This window comes from Phyllobates terribilis, unplaced genomic scaffold (genome assembly GCF_046119375.1).
Source record: "Phyllobates terribilis strain yellow unplaced genomic scaffold, ASM4611937v1 Scaffold_9__5_contigs__length_417890890, whole genome shotgun sequence".
Lineage (NCBI taxonomy): Eukaryota > Metazoa > Chordata > Amphibia > Anura > Dendrobatidae > Phyllobates > Phyllobates terribilis.
The window spans coordinates 369338348-369355826 of NW_027362769.1; positions in this window are offsets into that span (position 1 = coordinate 369338348).

The window sequence follows — 17479 nt, forward strand, 5'->3', positions numbered from 1 at the left end:
GTCCATCTATACTGACCTCCATCAGGTTGCAAACTGAATATATTTTTTTTCTGCATCTACCTCTGAAAAAATATTTGGCCTTGTAGCAGTGTGTGGGACTTTCTCTATTAGTCCATCTATACTGACCTCCATCAGGTTGCAAATTAAAAATAATTTTTATCTGCATCTACCTCTGAAAAAATATTTGGCCTTCTAGCAGTGTGTGTGACTTTCTCTATTAGTCCATCTATACTGACCTCCATCAGGTTGCAAATTAAAAATAATTTTTATCTGCATCTAGCTCTGAAAAAATATTTGGCCTTCTAGCAGTGTGTGGGACTTTCTCTATTAGTCCATCTATACTGACCTCCATCAGGCTGCAAATTAAAAATAATTTTTATCTGCATCTACCTCTGAAAAAATATTTGGCCTTCTAGCAGTGTGTGGGACTTTCTCTATTAGTCCATCTATACTGACCTCCATCAGGTTGCAAACTGAATATATTTTTTTTCTGCATCTACCTCTGAAAAAATATTGGGCTTCTAGCTGTGTGTGGGACTTGTTCTATTAATCCATCTGTACAGACCTCCATCAGGTTGCAAACTGAATATAATTTTTTTCTGCATCTACCTCTGAAAAAATATTTGGTCTTCTAGCTGTGTGTGGGACTTGTTCTATTAGTCCATCTATACTGACCTCCATCAGGTTGCAAATTCAAAATAATTTTTATCTGCATCTAGCTCTGAAAAAATAATTTGGCCTTCTAGCAGTGTGTGGGACTTTCTCTATTAGTCCATCTATACTGACCTCCATCAGGCTGCAAATTAAAAATAATTTTTATCTCCATCTACCTGTGAAAAAATATTTGGCCTTCTAGCAGTGTGTGGGACTTTCTCTATTAGTCCATCTATACTGACCTCCATCAGGTTGCAAACTGAATATATTTTTTTTCTGCATCTACCTCTGAAAAAATATTGGGCTTCTAGCTGTGTGTGGGACTTGTTCTATTAATCCATCTATACAGACCTCCATCAGGTTGCAAACTGAATATAATTTTTTTCTGCATCTACCTCTGAAAAAATATTTGGGCTTCTAGCTGTGTGTGGGACTTGTTCTATTAGTCCATCTATACTGACCTCCATCAGGTTGCAAACTGAATATAATTTTTTTCTGCATCTAGCTCTGAAAAAATATTTGGCCTTCTAGCAGTGTGTGGGACTTTCTCTATTAGTCCATCTATACTGACCTCCATCAGGTTGCAAATTCAAAATAATTTTTATCTGCATCTACCTCTGAAAAAATAGGGACTTTCTCTATTAGTCCATCTATACTGACCTCCATCAGGTTGCAAACTGAATATATTTTTTTTCTGCATCTACCTCTGAAAAAATATTTGGCCTTGTAGCAGTGTGTGGGACTTTCTCTATTAGTCCATCTATACTGACCTCCATCAGGTTGCAAATTAAAAATAATTTTTATCTGCATCTACCTCTGAAAAAATATTTGGCCTTCTAGCAGTGTGTGTGACTTTCTCTATTAGTCCATCTATACTGACCTCCATCAGGTTGCAAATTAAAAATAATTTTTATCTGCATCTAGCTCTGAAAAAATATTTGGCCTTCTAGCAGTGTGTGGGACTTTCTCTATTAGTCCATCTATACTGACCTCCATCAGGCTGCAAATTAAAAATAATTTTTATCTGCATCTACCTCTGAAAAAATATTTGGCCTTCTAGCAGTGTGTGGGACTTTCTCTATTAGTCCATCTATACTGACCTCCATCAGGTTGCAAACTGAATATATTTTTTTCTGCATCTACCTCTGAAAAAATATTGGGCTTCTAGCTGTGTGTGGGACTTGTTCTATTAATCCATCTATACAGACCTCCATCAGGTTGCAAACTGAATATAATTTTTTTCTGCATCTACCTCTGAAAAAATATTTGGGCTTCTAGCTGTGTGTGGGACTTGTTCTATTAGTCCATCTATACTGACCTCCATCAGGTTGCAAACTGAATATAATTTTTTTCTGCATCTAGCTCTGAAAAAATATTTGGCCTTCTAGCAGTGTGTGGGACTTTCTCTATTAGTCCATCTATACTGACCTCCATCAGGTTGCAAATTCAAAATAATTTTTATCTGCATCTAGCTCTGAAAAAATATTTGGCCTTCTAGCAGTGTGTGGGACTTTCTCTATTAGTCCATCTATACTGACCTCCATCAGGTTGCAAACTGAATATATTTTTTTTCTGCATCTACCTCTGAAAAAATATTTGGCCTTGTAGCAGTGTGTGGGACTTTCTCTATTTGTCCATCTATACTGACCTCCATCAGGTTGCAAATTAAAAATAATTTTTATCTGCATCTACCTCTGAAAAAATATTTGGCCTTCTAGCAGTGTGTGGGACTTTCTCTATTAGTCCATCTATACTGACCTCCATCAGGTTGCAAATTAAAAATATTTTTTATCTGCATCTAGCTCTGAAAAAATATTTGGCCTTCTAGCAGTGTGTGGGACTTTCTCTATTAGTCCATCTATACTGACCTCCATCAGGCTGCAAATTAAAAATAATTTTTATCTGCATCTACCTCTGAAAAAATATTTGGCCTTCTAGCAGTGTGTGGGACTTTCTCTATTAGTCCATCTATACTGACCTCCATCAGGTTGCAAACTGAATATATTTTTTTTCTGCATCTACCTCTGAAAAAATATTGGGCTTCTAGCTGTGTGTGGGACTTGTTCTATTAATCCATCTGTAGAGACCTCCATCAGGTTGCATACTGAATATAATTTTTTTCTGCATCTACCTCTGAAAAAATATTTGGTCTTCTAGCTGTGTGTGGGACTTGTTCTATTAGGCCATCTATACTGACCTCCATCAGGTTGCAAATTCAAAATAATTTTTATCTGCATCTAGCTCTGAAAAAATAATTTGGCCTTCTAGCAGTGTGTGGGACTTTCTCTATTAGTCCATCTATACTGACCTCCATCAGGCTGCAAATTAAAAATAATTTTTATCTCCATCTACCTGTGAAAAAATATTTGGCCTTCTAGCAGTGTGTGGGACTTTCTCTATTAGTCCATCTATACTGACCTCCATCAGGTTGCAAACTGAATATATTTTTTTTCTGCATCTACCTCTGAAAAAATATTGGGCTTCTAGCTGTGTGTGGGACTTGTTCTATTAATCCATCTATACAGACCTCCATCAGGTTGCAAACTGAATATAATTTTTTTCTGCATCTACCTCTGAAAAAATATTTGGGCTTCTAGCTGTGTGTGGGACTTGTTCTATTAGTCCATCTATACTGACCTCCATCAGGTTGCAAACTGAATATAATTTTTTTCTGCATCTAGCTCTGAAAAAATATTTGGCCTTCTAGCAGTGTGTGGGACTTTCTCTATTAGTCCATCTATACTGACCTCCATCAGGTTGCAAATTCAAAATAATTTTTATCTGCATCTACCTTTGAAAAAATATTTGGCCTTCTAGCAGTGTGTGGGACTTTCTCTATTAGTCCATCTATACTGACCTCCATCAGGTTGCAAACTGAATATATTTTTTTTCTGCATCTACCTCTGAAAAAATATTTGGCCTTGTAGCAGTGTGTGGGACTTTCTCTATTAGTCCATCTATACTGACCTCCATCAGGTTGCAAATTAAAAATAATTTTTATCTGCATCTACCTCTGAAAAAATATTTGGCCTTCTAGCAGTGTGTGTGACTTTCTCTATTAGTCCATCTATACTGACCTCCATCAGGTTGCAAATTAAAAATAATTTTTATCTGCATCTAGCTCTGAAAAAATATTTGGCCTTCTAGCAGTGTGTGGGACTTTCTCTATTAGTCCATCTATACTGACCTCCATCAGGCTGCAAATTAAAAATAATTTTTATCTGCATCTACCTCTGAAAAAATATTTGGCCTTCTAGCAGTGTGTGGGACTTTCTCTATTAGTCCATCTATACTGACCTCCATCAGGTTACAAACTGAATATATTTTTTTCTGCATCTACCTCTGAAAAAATATTGGGCTTCTAGCTGTGTGTGGGACTTGTTCTATTAATCCATCTATACAGACCTCCATCAGGTTGCAAACTGAATATAATTTTTTTCTGCATCTAGCTCTGAAAAAATATTTGGCCTTCTAGCAGTGTGTGGGACTTTCTCTATTAGTCCATCTATACTGACCTCCATCAGGTTGCAAATTAAAAATAATTTTTATCTGCATCTAGCTCTGAAAAAAATATTTGGCCTTCTAGCAGTGTGTGGGACTTTCTCTATTAGTCCATCTATACTGACCTCCATCAGGTTGCAAATTCAAAATAATTTTTTGTCTGCATCTAGCTCTGAAAAAATATTTGGCCTTCTAGCAGTGTGTGGGACTTTCTCTATTAGTCCATCTATACTGACCTCCATCAGGTTGCAAATTAAAAATAATTTTTATCTGCATCTAGCTCTGAAAAAATATTTGGCCTTCTAGCAGTGTGTGGGACTTTCTCTATTAGTTCATCTATACTGACCTCCATCAGGCTGCAAATTAAAAATAATTTTTATCTGCATCTACCTCTGAAAAAATATTTGGCCTTCTAGCAGTGTGTGGGACTTTCTCTATTAGTCCATCTACACTGACCTCCATCAGGTTGCAAACTGAATATATTTTTTTTCTGCATCTACCTCTGAAAAAATATTGGGCTTCTAGCTGTGTGTGGGACTTGTTCTATTAATCCATCTATACAGACCTCCATCAGGTTGCAAACTGAATATAATTTTTTTCTTCATCTAGCTCTGAAAAAATATTTGGCCTTCTAGCAGTGTGTGGGACTTTCTCTATTAGTTCATCTATACTGACCTCCATCAGGCTGCAAATTAAAAATAATTTTTATCTGCATCTACCTCTGAAAAAATATTTGGCCTTCTAGCAGTGTGTGGGACTTTCTCTATTAGTCCATCTACACTGACCTCCATCAGGTTGCAAACTGAATATATTTTTTTTCTGCATCTACCTCTGAAAAAATATTGGGCTTCTAGCTGTGTGTGGGACTTGTTCTATTAATCCATCTATACAGACCTCCATCAGGTTGCAAACTGAATATAATTTTTTTCTTCATCTAGCTCTGAAAAAATATTTGGCCTTCTAGCAGTGTGTGGGACTTTCTCTATTAGTCCATCTATACTGACCTCCATCAGGTTGCAAACTGAATATATTTTTTTTCTGCATCTACCTCTGAAAAAATATTGGGCTTCTAGCTGTGTGTGGGACTTGTTCTATTAATCCATCTATACAGACCTCCATGCGGTTGCAAACTGAATATAATTTTTTTCTGCATCTACCTCTGAAAAAATATTGGGCTTCTAGCTGTGTGTGGGACTTGTTCTATTAATCCATCTGTACAGACCTCCATCAGGTTGCAAACTGAATATAATTTTTTTCTGCATCTACCTCTGAAAAAATATTTGGTCTTCTAGCTGTGTGTGGGACTTGTTCTATTAGTCCATCTATACTGACCTCCATCAGGTTGCAAATTCAAAATAATTTTTATCTGCATCTAGCTCTGAAAAAATAATTTGGCCTTCTAGCAGTGTGTGGGACTTTCTCTATTAGTCCATCTATACTGACCTCCATCAGGCTGCAAATTAAAAATAATTTTTATCTCCATCTACCTCTGAAAAAATATTTGGCCTTCTAGCAGTGTGTGGGACTTTCTCTATTAGTCCATCTATACTGACCTCCATCAGGTTGCAAACTGAATATATTTTTTTTCTGCATCTACCTCTGAAAAAATATTGGGCTTCTAGCTGTGTGTGGGACTTGTTCTATTAATCCATCTATACAGACCTCCATCAGGTTGCAAACTGAATATAATTTTTTTCTGCATCTACCTCTGAAAAAATATTTGGGCTTCTAGCTGTGTGTGGGACTTGTTCTATTAGTCCATCTATAGTGACCTCCATCAGGTTGCAAACTGAATATAATTTTTTTCTGCATCTAGCTCTGAAAAAATATTTGGCCTTCTAGCAGTGTGTGGGACTTTCTCTATTAGTCCATCTATACTGACCTCCATCAGGTTGCAAATTCAAAATAATTTTTATCTGCATCTACCTCTGAAAAAATATTTGGCCTTCTAGCAGTGTGTGGGACTTTCTCTATTAGTCCATCTATACTGACCTCCATCAGGTTGCAAACTGAATATATTTTTTTTCTGCATCTACCTCTGAAAAAATATTTGGCCTTGTAGCAGTGTGTGGGACTTTCTCTATTAGTCCATCTATACTGACCTCCATCAGGTTGCAAATTAAAAATAATTTTTATCTGCATCTACCTCTGAAAAAATATTTGGCCTTCTAGCAGTGTGTGGGACTTTCTCTATTAGTCCATCTATACTGACCTCCATCAGGTTGCAAATTAAAAATAATTTTTATCTGCATCTAGCTCTGAAAAAATATTTGGCCTTCTAGCAGTGTGTGGGACTTTCTCTATTAGTCCATCTATACTGACCTCCATCAGGCTGCAAATTAAAAATAATTTTTATCTGCATCTAGCTCTGAAAAAATATTTGGCCTTCTATCAGTGTGTGGGACTTTCTCTATTAGTCCATCTATACTGACCTCCATCAGGTTGCAAACTGAATATATTTTTTTCTGCATCTACCTCTGAAAAAATATTGGGCTTCTAGCTGTGTGTGGGACTTGTTCTATTAATCCATCTATACAGACCTCCATCAGGTTGCAAACTGAATATAATTTATTTCTGCATCTAGCTCTGAAAAAATATTTGGCCTTCTAGCAGTGTGTGGGACTTTCTCTATTAGTCCATCTATACTGACCTCCATCAGGTTGCAAATTCAAAATAATTTTTTGTCTGCATCTAGCTCTGAAAAAATATTTGGCCTTCTAGCAGTGTGTGGGACTTTCTCTATTAGTCCATCTATACTGACCTCCATCAGGTTGCAAATTAAAAATAATTTTTATCTGCATCTAGCTCTGAAAAAATATTTGGCCTTCTAGCAGTGTGTGGGACTTTCTCTATTAGTCCATCTATACTGACCTCCATCAGGCTGCAAATTAAAAATAATTTTTTTCTGCATCTACCTCTGAAAAAATATTTGGCCTTCTAGCAGTGTGTGGGACTTTCTCTATTAGTCCATCTACACTGACCTCCATCAGGTTGCAAACTGAATATATTTTTTTTCTGCATCTACCTCTGAAAAAATATTGGGCTTCTAGCTGTGTGTGGGACTTGTTCTATTAATCCATCTATACAGACCTCCATCAGGTTGCAAACTGAATATAATTTTTTTCTGCATCTACCTCTGAAAAAATATTTGGGCTTCTAGCTGTGTGTGAGACTTGTTCTGTTAGTCCATCTATACTGACCTCCATCAGGTTGCAAACTGAATATAATTTTTTTCTGCATCTAGCTCTGAAAAAATATTTGGCCTTCTAGCAGTGTGTGGGACTTTCTCTATTAGTCCATCTATACTGACCTCCATCAGGCTGCAAATTAAAAATAATTTTTATCTGCATCTACCTCTGAAAAAATATTTGGCCTTCTAGCAGTGTGTGTGACTTTCTCTATTAGTCCATCTATACTGACCTCCATCAGGTTGCAAACTGAATATATATTTTTTCTGCATCTACCTCTGAAAAAATATTGGGCTTCTAGCTGTGTGTGGGACTTGTTCTATTAATCCATCTATACAGACCTCCATGAGGTTGCAAACTGAATATAATTTTTTTTTGCATCTACCTCTGAAAAAATATTTGGGCTTCTAGCTGTGTGTGGGACTTGTTCTATTAGTCCATCTATACTGACCTCCATCAGGTTGCAAATTAAAAATAATTTTTATCTGCATCTAGCTCTGAAAAAAAAATTTGACCTTCTAGCAGTGTGTGGGACTTTCTCTATTAGTCCATCTATACTGACCTCCATCAGGCTGCAAATTAAAAATAATTTTTATCTGCATCTACCTCTGAAAAAATATTTGGCCTTCTAGCAGTGTGTGGGACTTTCTCTATTAGTCCATCTATACTGACCTCCATCAGGTTGCAAACTGAATATATTTTTTTTCTGTATCTACCTCTGAAAAAATATTGGGCTTCTAGCTGTGTGTGGGACTTGTTCTATTAATCCATCTATACAGACCTCCATCAGGTTGCAAACTGAATATAATTTTTTTCTGCATCTACCTCTGAAAAAATGTTTGGGCTTCTAGCTGTGTGTGGGACTTGTTCTATTAGTCCATCTATACTGACCTCCATCAGGTTGCAAACCGAATATAATTTTTTTCTGCATCTAGCTCTGAAAAAATATTTGGCCTTCTAGCTGTGTGTGGGACTTGTTCTATTAGTCCATCTATACTGACCTCCATCAGGTTGCAAATTCAATATAATTTTTTTCTGCATCTAGCCCAGCCAATAGTTTTGGCCTAATACCACAGTTTGGCCACTCAGCTCTGCTCGGTTCCCATCCATTGTTTTTTTGTGCAAACAACTCCAGAGTTGTGAATTAGTTAACCACCAAAATGAGTGGAAAAAGGCCTGCTGCTGGTGGAAAGGGGAATAGGCGTGTTGGGAAGGGGAAAAAAGGTTGTGTCCGTGGGGTAGGTGTTAAAGCAACAGTAACATCTGCAGAAGAAAGACCATCTTCCAGCCAAACTAAAATGTCTACTTCTTTTAGCGGACAATGTGATAAGATCCCTTTCTTACGGCCACGCCAATCGCTACAAATTCCAGATGAGGCACAAAAACAGCAGGTGCTTCAACGGATATCAAGTGCTCCTTTAAGTGGGCTCTCCTCCACATCAACTTCAACATCACAAATACTCCAGTCCTCAAAGGTGTCACCCCAATCGCACTTGCTTCCTCACAGCTCCCAAATCTCCAGCTGCCCGTCTGAGTATGAGGTAGAACAGATGGTTGAGTCTGCAGAGCTGTTTACTCATACTATAGCCTGGGAATCAGAGGTCGACTCCAACGCTTCTGTGAATCCAGACGAGGAAATGATCTGCACTGATGCCCAGAATCTTTATGAGTCGGATCCAGGACCAGACGCAGAAGGTTCTGACCATAATGTAGACCCTCATTCCCAAACTGTAACTCCTGTTGGTGGAGACAATGAGGAAGACGATGATGAGACTCAAATACCTGATTGGAGCGACAACTTTAGTTTTTTGTCAGGGCAGGAACAGGTTGGCTCTGAGGACGACGGGTGTGATAACGCACAGGGTGATGATGATGAGGTTGGAGATCCCACTTACTGTCAACCCACAGTCAGCCAAGAGATGAGGTCAGCAGAGGAGGTGGAGGAAGATGCTAGTGACGACGAGGTCAGGTTGCGCCTTCCTGGACAGAGACGTAGTACTGGAAGCACGTCAACAACTGCATCCTCAAACACAACTCTGCCTCTCACCACAAGTCGTGGTGGCTCTTCAGGTCGCATGGGTGCTAAGCCTTGCATAGCCTGGGAATTTTTTCAGATCGATAAAGATGACCCAACTCGTGTTATCTGTAACATTTGTCAGCAAAAGCTAAGTAGAGGCCAAAAAATACATAGTTTGAGTACTTCATGCATGAACCGGCACATGGACATGAAGCATAAGTTGCAGTGGGAAGCTCAGTGTGCTACAATGCGGCCTAGCCGGCCGGGCCAACCACCGTCTGCCATATCTTGTGCATCCGCAGCCTCTTCATCCTCTGTGACTGGGGGGACAGCGTTCACACCTGTTTTGGGGTGCAGACCTGCCACCTCTTTACCCGCAACAGCCAGCGTGATTGGCAGGTCATCATTTTCTTTGGAGGTGGTAACACCAGCTGGTGTTGAGCGCTGTCCGACATCGATAGCACCACCTTTGGATCAAGGCAACCTAACATGTCCGCCTGCATCTTCCTCACAGACCGGCAGTTTGCCGGGGACACCCTTATCAACCCCGTCTAAGCACAATAGCCAGCCTTTGGTCCCTCAGATGTGGACAAGTAAAAGACCATTTCCTCCTAGCCATGAGAAAGCTAAGAGGTTGAATTTCACCACCTGCAAGCTCTTGGCTACAGAAATGTTGCCTTTCCGCCTGGTGGACACCGAGGATTTTCGAGACCTTATGTCCGTCACAGTGCCCCAGTACCAGATGCCCAGTCGGCACTACTTCTCAAAGAAAGGTGTGCCTGCGCTCCACCAGCATGTCGCACACAACATCACCGCTTCTTTGAGAAACTCTGTGTGTGACAGGGTGCATTTCACCACAGACACTTGGATGAGTAGGCATGGACAGGGGCGTTACATGTCGCTGACTGGGCACTGGGTAACTATGGTGACAGCAGGACAAGGGGCTGCTGTCCAAGTCTTGCCGTCCCCACGAGTTGTGCGTCAATCCTCTTTATGTCAAAGTTCCTCCACTGCTTCTGCCTCCTCAACCTCCTCTCGGTCTTCCACCTGCACCCAAAGCCTGTCTGGTCATGCCACAAGCTTTCTAACTGCGCAGAAGGGATCCTGCACACCTCCTTACTATGCTGGCAGTAGGGCTCAACGTCATCAGGCGGTTTTTACTTTGAAATGTCTGGGAAATGTGAGTCACACAGCTGAGGAGTTGTGGTCAGCTCTGGAGAACCAATTTCATGAATGGTTGTCTCCACTGGACCTGAAACCAGGGAAGGCCGTGTGCGACAATGTTGCAAACCTGGGTGCGGCCCTTCGCCGGGGCAATGTCACACACGTGCCTTGTATGGCTCACGTGTTGAACCTGGTTGTCCAGCAATTTTTAGCCCACTATCCCAGACTAGATGGCCTTCTGCAGAGGGCACGGTCGCTGTGTGCTCACTTCCGCCGTTCGCATCTCGCAGCTCAGCGACTTACATCTCTACAGAAGTCGTTGGGCCTGCCACTTCACCGGCTAAAATGCGATGTGCCTACCCGGTGGAATTCAACTCTGCACATGTTGCAGCGACTGTGGCAGCACCGACAAGCCCTGGTGCAATACGTTCTGACGTATAGCCTGGGCCAACGAGATCCAGAGGTGGGGCAAATCACGCTGGAGGAGTGGTCTCAGATCAGGGACCTATGCACCCTTCTGCACAGTTTTGAAATGGCGACGAAAATGTTTAGTGCTGACGATGCCATTATCAGCATGACTATTCCGGTGATTTACATGCTGGAGCACATGTTAAACAGAATTCGGAGTCAGGTGGTGGCACAAGAGGAGGTGGAGGAAGTAGAGGAGGAGGAGTTGTATGCGGAAGGGCTAATGTGGCACCCCAGGGGTCTGGTTTCCACAGTAACAGCAATGTTATGTCTGAGAGCAGGTGGGAGGTCTCTTGGTCAGGAATCCTATGCATGCCACACCTCCTGCCCAGTCCTGGGAGGGGAAGGACTTCCCCTATATAAACCTAGGGCTGAGGCAGGGTTAGTGAGTAGAGAAGAAGTAGAGACAGAGAAGAGAAGCAGATATAGGAAAAGAACATCAGGAGCTCTGTGGGAGCAGTGCTATAAGGAGTCAGGGGCTGGCAGCTGCAGAGCTCGCCCTGACTGAGAAGCTATCACCGGACCCGGAGTCCGAGGCTGTGGGGACTAATCTTTACCCAGCAGCAGAAACCGCCCGGCAGGGGATTTCAGGTCCTCTGGCCAAGGAACCCGAAGGCACGGTCACACGCGTGGGACCAGCACCGCCGTCGTGGAGCGGACGCCACTAGAAGGCCCCGAGTCACCGGCCATACGGGTGAGCACCACACGGTACACTCAGGGACGTGGGCTACTTATACCCGCCTCTAGCAAGGTAGCCAGAAGAGTACAGTCAGTTTGGGAGGCCTACAACTCCGCCTGGCCAGGGGAGATCCCATCTGCTCAAGGACTGACCAGGCCCCGATCGCTAGCCAGTACTCCGGGAGGGTCTATCTTTATCACCAGTAAAGACCCTGAATTACACCGCATCGTCTCTGAGTGATTCCTGCTACCCCATCATCCACGTCAGCTGCCCTGAGGCCATACCCCTCCCGTTGGGGGTGATACTATCACGCTGCACAATCCTACCACCGGCCTCAGCGGTCTGCCCTGCAGCGGCAGCTCCTTCGCTGCATTCAACGGGTGGCGTAGTCGTCCAACATCTACCGCTAATACAGCGCCACTTAGTCTGACTCCCTGGGCACGGACCGGGTCACCGCCACGAGACTACAACCCTCAACAGATCCGGCTCCGGGTAAGCTCCCGCGTGCGCAACGCTGCGCGACACAGGCCCAGGGGTGCGTCACTAACATCTGCAAGGTCCAGACGGTCGGCAGCACCAAGGCGGCAGGCATGTGAGGGTGGGGGAGATGGTTTTACCAGGGCGCATGGTAGCAGCCAAACTAGTGAGGAAGGTGCAGGAGCCCAGGAAGAAGTGGAGGACGAACTGATGGAAGACTCATCAGATGAGGGAGACCTTGATCACATTTCTGTTGTGCGAGGTTGGGGGGAGAGGACAGAGGAAGGAAGCATGATTGTTACCTCGCCACCAACACAACAGGGACTTGGTGCTCCTGGATGCGCAACACACATGAGTGCCTTCTTGCTGCACTACCTGCAACATGACCCTCGAATTGTGAGAATTAGAAATAATCCTGACTACTGGGTTGCCACACTGTTAGATCCCCGGTACAAAAGTAAATTTGCAGAAATTATTCCTGCCATAGAAAGGGATGCACGCATGCAGGAGTATCAGCAGAGACTGTTGCAGAATCTTACATGTGCTTTTCCACAAAACACCAGTGGTGCACGTAGTGAATCTCACAGTTCCAACTTGCCAACCGTGGGACCGTCAAGTGTTCAGCACTCAAACCGTAACAGAACCACAGTATCTGCTGGTAACATCAATTTTGCGGAATCATTTCACCACTTTTTTAGCCCATCCTTTGCAAGGCCACAGGAGACAAGAAGTCTGACACATAGTCAACGCCTAGAGACGATGGTACAGGAGTATCTCCAAGTAAACATTGAAGCCATGACTGTGTCACTGGACCCTTGCTCTTTTTGGGCTTCCAATCTGGATAAATGGCCGGAGCTAGCCACTTACGCCTTGGAGATCTTGTCATGCCCCGCAGCCAGCGTTCTGTCTGAACGTGTGTTCAGCGCTGCTGGTGGTGTGCTGACAGATAAGCGCACGCGGCTCTCCACTGATAATGTAGACAGACTCACGTTCATAAAGATGAACAAATCATGGATCCGAAACGACTTTTCTACCCCTGTGTCATCCTGGGGAGAGTAAAAGCTTGATGATTGGTTAAAATCACCCTACCAACCGTTTTAAGCTTTCAAATTACTAATCATGTTTATCTGTATCTTGGCTGGAAAATAATTTGGGCTTTGTAGTGTGACACCCCAGGGGTCTGGTTGTCACAGTGATAGAGATATTACGTCTGAGAGCAGGTGGGAGGTCCTTTGGTCAGGGATCCTGTGCATGCCACACCTCCTGCCCAGCCTTGGGAGGGGAAGAACTTCCCCTGTATAAACCCGGGGCTGAAGCAGGGTTAGTGAGTCCAGGAAGAGTAGAGACAAGAGCAGCATAGGAAGCAGCAGAGTCACAAGGAGTCAGGGGCTGGCAGCTAAAGAGCTCGCCCTGACTAAGAAGATTCTTTACCGGACCCGGAGTCCGAGGCTGTGGGGACTAACTTCTACCCAGCAGCAGAATCCGTCAGGCAGGGGATTTCAGGTCCCCTGGCCCAGAAGCCCGAAGGCCCGGTCACACGCGTGGGACCAGCACCGCCATCGTGGAGCGGAAGCCATTAGAAGGCCCCGAGTCACCGGCCATACGGGTGAGCACCACACGGTACACTCAGGGACGTGGGCTACTTACATCAGCTTCTAGCAAGGTAGCCAGAAGAGTACAGTCAGCTTGGGAGGCCTACAACTACGCCTGGCCAGGGGAGATCCCATCTGCTCAAGGACTGACCAGGCCCCGTTCGCTAGCAAGTACTCCGGGAGGGTCTATCGTTGTTACCAGTAAAGACCCTGAACGCTACCATACCGTCTCTGAGTGGTTCCTGCTAACCCCATCATCCACGTCGGCTGCCCTGAGGCCATACCCCTCCCGTTGGGGGTTATACTATCACGCTGCACCATCCTTCCACCGGCCTCAGCGGTCTGCCCTGCAGCAGCAGCCCCCTGGCTGCATTCAACGGGTGGCGTAGTCATCAACCATTTTCTACCGCTAACAGACTGCCGTCCAGTTTGACTCCCTGGGCACGGACCGGGTCACCGCCACGAGACTACAACCCTAAACAGATCCGGCTCCGGGTAAGCTCCCGCGTGCGCAACGCAGCGCGACACAGGCCCAGGGGCGCGTCAACTTTGGCGTAGTCGGCAGGATCACGTGCCCGCAACCACCGGGTACTGCGTGCCTGAAAAGCAAAGACTGTTCAAACTTACCAGTGGTGAAGATTCCCGCCATCGGTGAAGATTCCCGCCATCCGGCGCCATCTTCAGCCTTCTTCCCGCCATCGGTGAAGTTTCCCGCCATCCGGCGCCATCTTCAGCCTTCTTCCCGCCATCCGTGGAGTTTTCCCGCCATTGGACGCCATCTTGAGGACGCCGCGCGGGAAGAAGAGGGGCGTGGACTCCGAAAGCGCGCGAGAACTGAAGCCCCGCCTCACGTCCGGACGTTGCGTAAGGTCCTGGAAGGAGCCCAGCAGACGCCGACGTCACAGGAGCGCGACGGAAGGTCCTCAACCCTGACGATCCACTGCGGAGCCGCGGCCTACGGAACAGGATCATCGCAAGGTAGGCCACGGTCCACTAGGGGGGAGGAAGATGTCGGATACGGAGGAGAGCTCCACTGCCTCAACCCCCGCCAGCGCTACCGCTGTTGCAGTTATGCCCTTCACCATGCCCTATATCCCGGGAGCAGCTTGGCTACCCTAGTACTCAGGGGAGTCACATACCCTGCATGACTTTAGAGAAAAGCTGGATAGCCTCTTCCAGGTGTACCCCCTCACAGAAGAGCAAAAAGTGAGCATCCTGGTGGCCCAACTAACTGGGGCAGCCAAAAGGGAAGTAAAATCCTGGCCACCTGGGAGGAAGACTGTCGCAGGGATACTAACCCGGCTGAAGGACACCTTTGATACCCGCACCTCAGCCGAGATTAAACTTAGATTCTACGGGTGCAAGCAGCGAGCGCATGAGAGTATAAGGGACTATGCACTCAACCTACAAGAGGCCCTGAGGGCCATTAAGCAGACCGACCCTAATGGAGTGGGAAACGAGGACAGGCTGTTGACCGAACAATTTATAGAGGGTTTATATTGCAATGCCCACCGCACCCAGTTACGGGCAATGGCTTTACAGGACCCTCATCTAGAATTTGCACAGTTCAAGGACAGAGCCATCCGGGTGCTCCGAGAACCGGCACCAGGTGGCGTTGTGACCCACAGACGCCCCACTACCACTTACTACCAGGAGGCGGCGCCCTTGTCAGCAGGGCCTGTGGGAGCTGATGCGCAGGCTTTGGACAATGACCCGGCTCCAGACCTACACCATCAGGTCCAAGAGCTAGCTAAAAGCGTTGCTGCGCTAACCCGAACTGTGCAGTCTTTACAGGTTTCCACTCCAGGGAAGATCCAGCTGGCATCCGGACCGGAGGACATCCCGTGGCGTCGACCAAGGAGGACCCCACCGGCCAGAGGAAGACCCAGTGACCGATACAGCGAGGACGGACGACCCATCTGCCGCCGCTGCAATCAACCCGGACATATGGAAAGGTACTGTTCTTTAAACGGGCACAACCTGGGGTAGAGGGCCAACCCCCAGGAAAAAGATCACCAGGCCCATCGAACTGGCGCGACAGATATGTGGGAGGACGTCCAGTCTTGCCTGTGGTACTGGATGGCATTCCCATGAGTGCCCTACTGGACACCGGGTCACAGGTCACCACCATCCCGTACGTGCTCTTCAAGCAGTACTGGAATGACTCGGATATTACCCGCTACCCTGACGATGACTTGAGTATCATCGCCAGCAATGGTCAGCCCGTGCCACAGATCGGATTTAAAGAGGTGACCATCAAAATTGGTAGAGTCGAACTGGCCGCACAGGGACTGATCATTGTAGATATTGACAAACATGAGAGTCACCCAAAAATAACTCTAGGAACTAATGTAATTGAAAATTGTCTTGCAGAGGTGATTTTCCTTTTACAGCAGGTTGCCAAGAATGCCAGCTCCGGCGAGCAGCGGGTGCTCCAGAAAGAGATCCGGGCACTGATGCAACGGCAACAAGTGGAACTCTCCGGCGGTGAGATTGGTAGCGTAAGAATGTGTGACCCTTTTCCTATTGCCATGCCCCCAAAAAGTGAAATGATGATTTGGTGCCGGGCAGCTATTGGTCTGAGAGGTAGAGATTACCAGGCAATGGTAGAACCAGTTTACTCAGACAGTAGGCCCACCATTTTGACAGCACGGGGGGTGGTCAATGTACGCCATGGGAGGGTGCCCGTTCGCATAATAAATATCGGGGAGAGGGAAGTGTACCTGCCCCGGTATGCCACGCTAGCCAAATTATATACCACTAATCAAAATTCTATACAATCTGTGGAACCCTTGCCTCCATCTCACCCGGAGGAAGGTAACGGCTCTAAGAAAGACATGGAGGACTGGTGTCAGCAACTACATCTGGGTACTGACTCCACTCCCTCACATCAGAAACAAGGAGTCTATCGGGTGGTTCAAGAGTATGAGAGAGTGTTTAGTAAACACCCGTTAGACTTCGGGCGAGTCAAGGGGGTAGAACACCGCATCCCCACGGGAGATCATCCTCCCATAAAAGAGAGGTATCGACCCGTACCCCCTGCACATTACCAACACGCCAAGGGGATGCTTAGAGACATGAAGGAGGCTGGGGTAATCCGGGATAGCTGTAGCCCCTGGGCAGCCCCACTAGTTTTAGTCAAAAAGAAAGACAACACCATGAGGATGTGTGTAGATTACCGGAAAATCAGCCGTATCACACACAAGGATGCGTACCCCTTACCAAGGATAGAGGAGTCATTGGCTGCTTTAAGATCTGCTAACTTCTTCTCTACCTTGGATCTCACTAGCGGGTACTGGCAGGTTCCTGTAGCAGAGGCGGACCGGGAGAAGACCGCATTCACCACCCCGATGGGACTTAGCGAGTTCACCTGCATGCCGTTCGGACTCTGCAACGCCCCAGGAACCTTCCAACGATTAATGGAGTGCTGTCTGGGCCACAGAAACTTCGAGACGGTCCTGTTGTACCTGGACGATGTCATCGTATACTCCAAAACTTATGAGGACCACCTGAAACACCTGGCGGAGGTGTTCGAAGCTCTGGCGAGTTACGGCCTAAAGGTGAAACCCTCCAAGTGTCACCTCCTGAAACCAAAGGTGCAATACCTGGGACACGTGGTGAGCGCTGACGGAGTGGCTCCCGACCCCGATAAGATCACCGCAATCAAAGGATGGCCAAGCCCTTCCAGCGTAAAAGAAGTGCGGCAGTTCCTAGGGTTGGTAGGCTACTACCGAAGGTT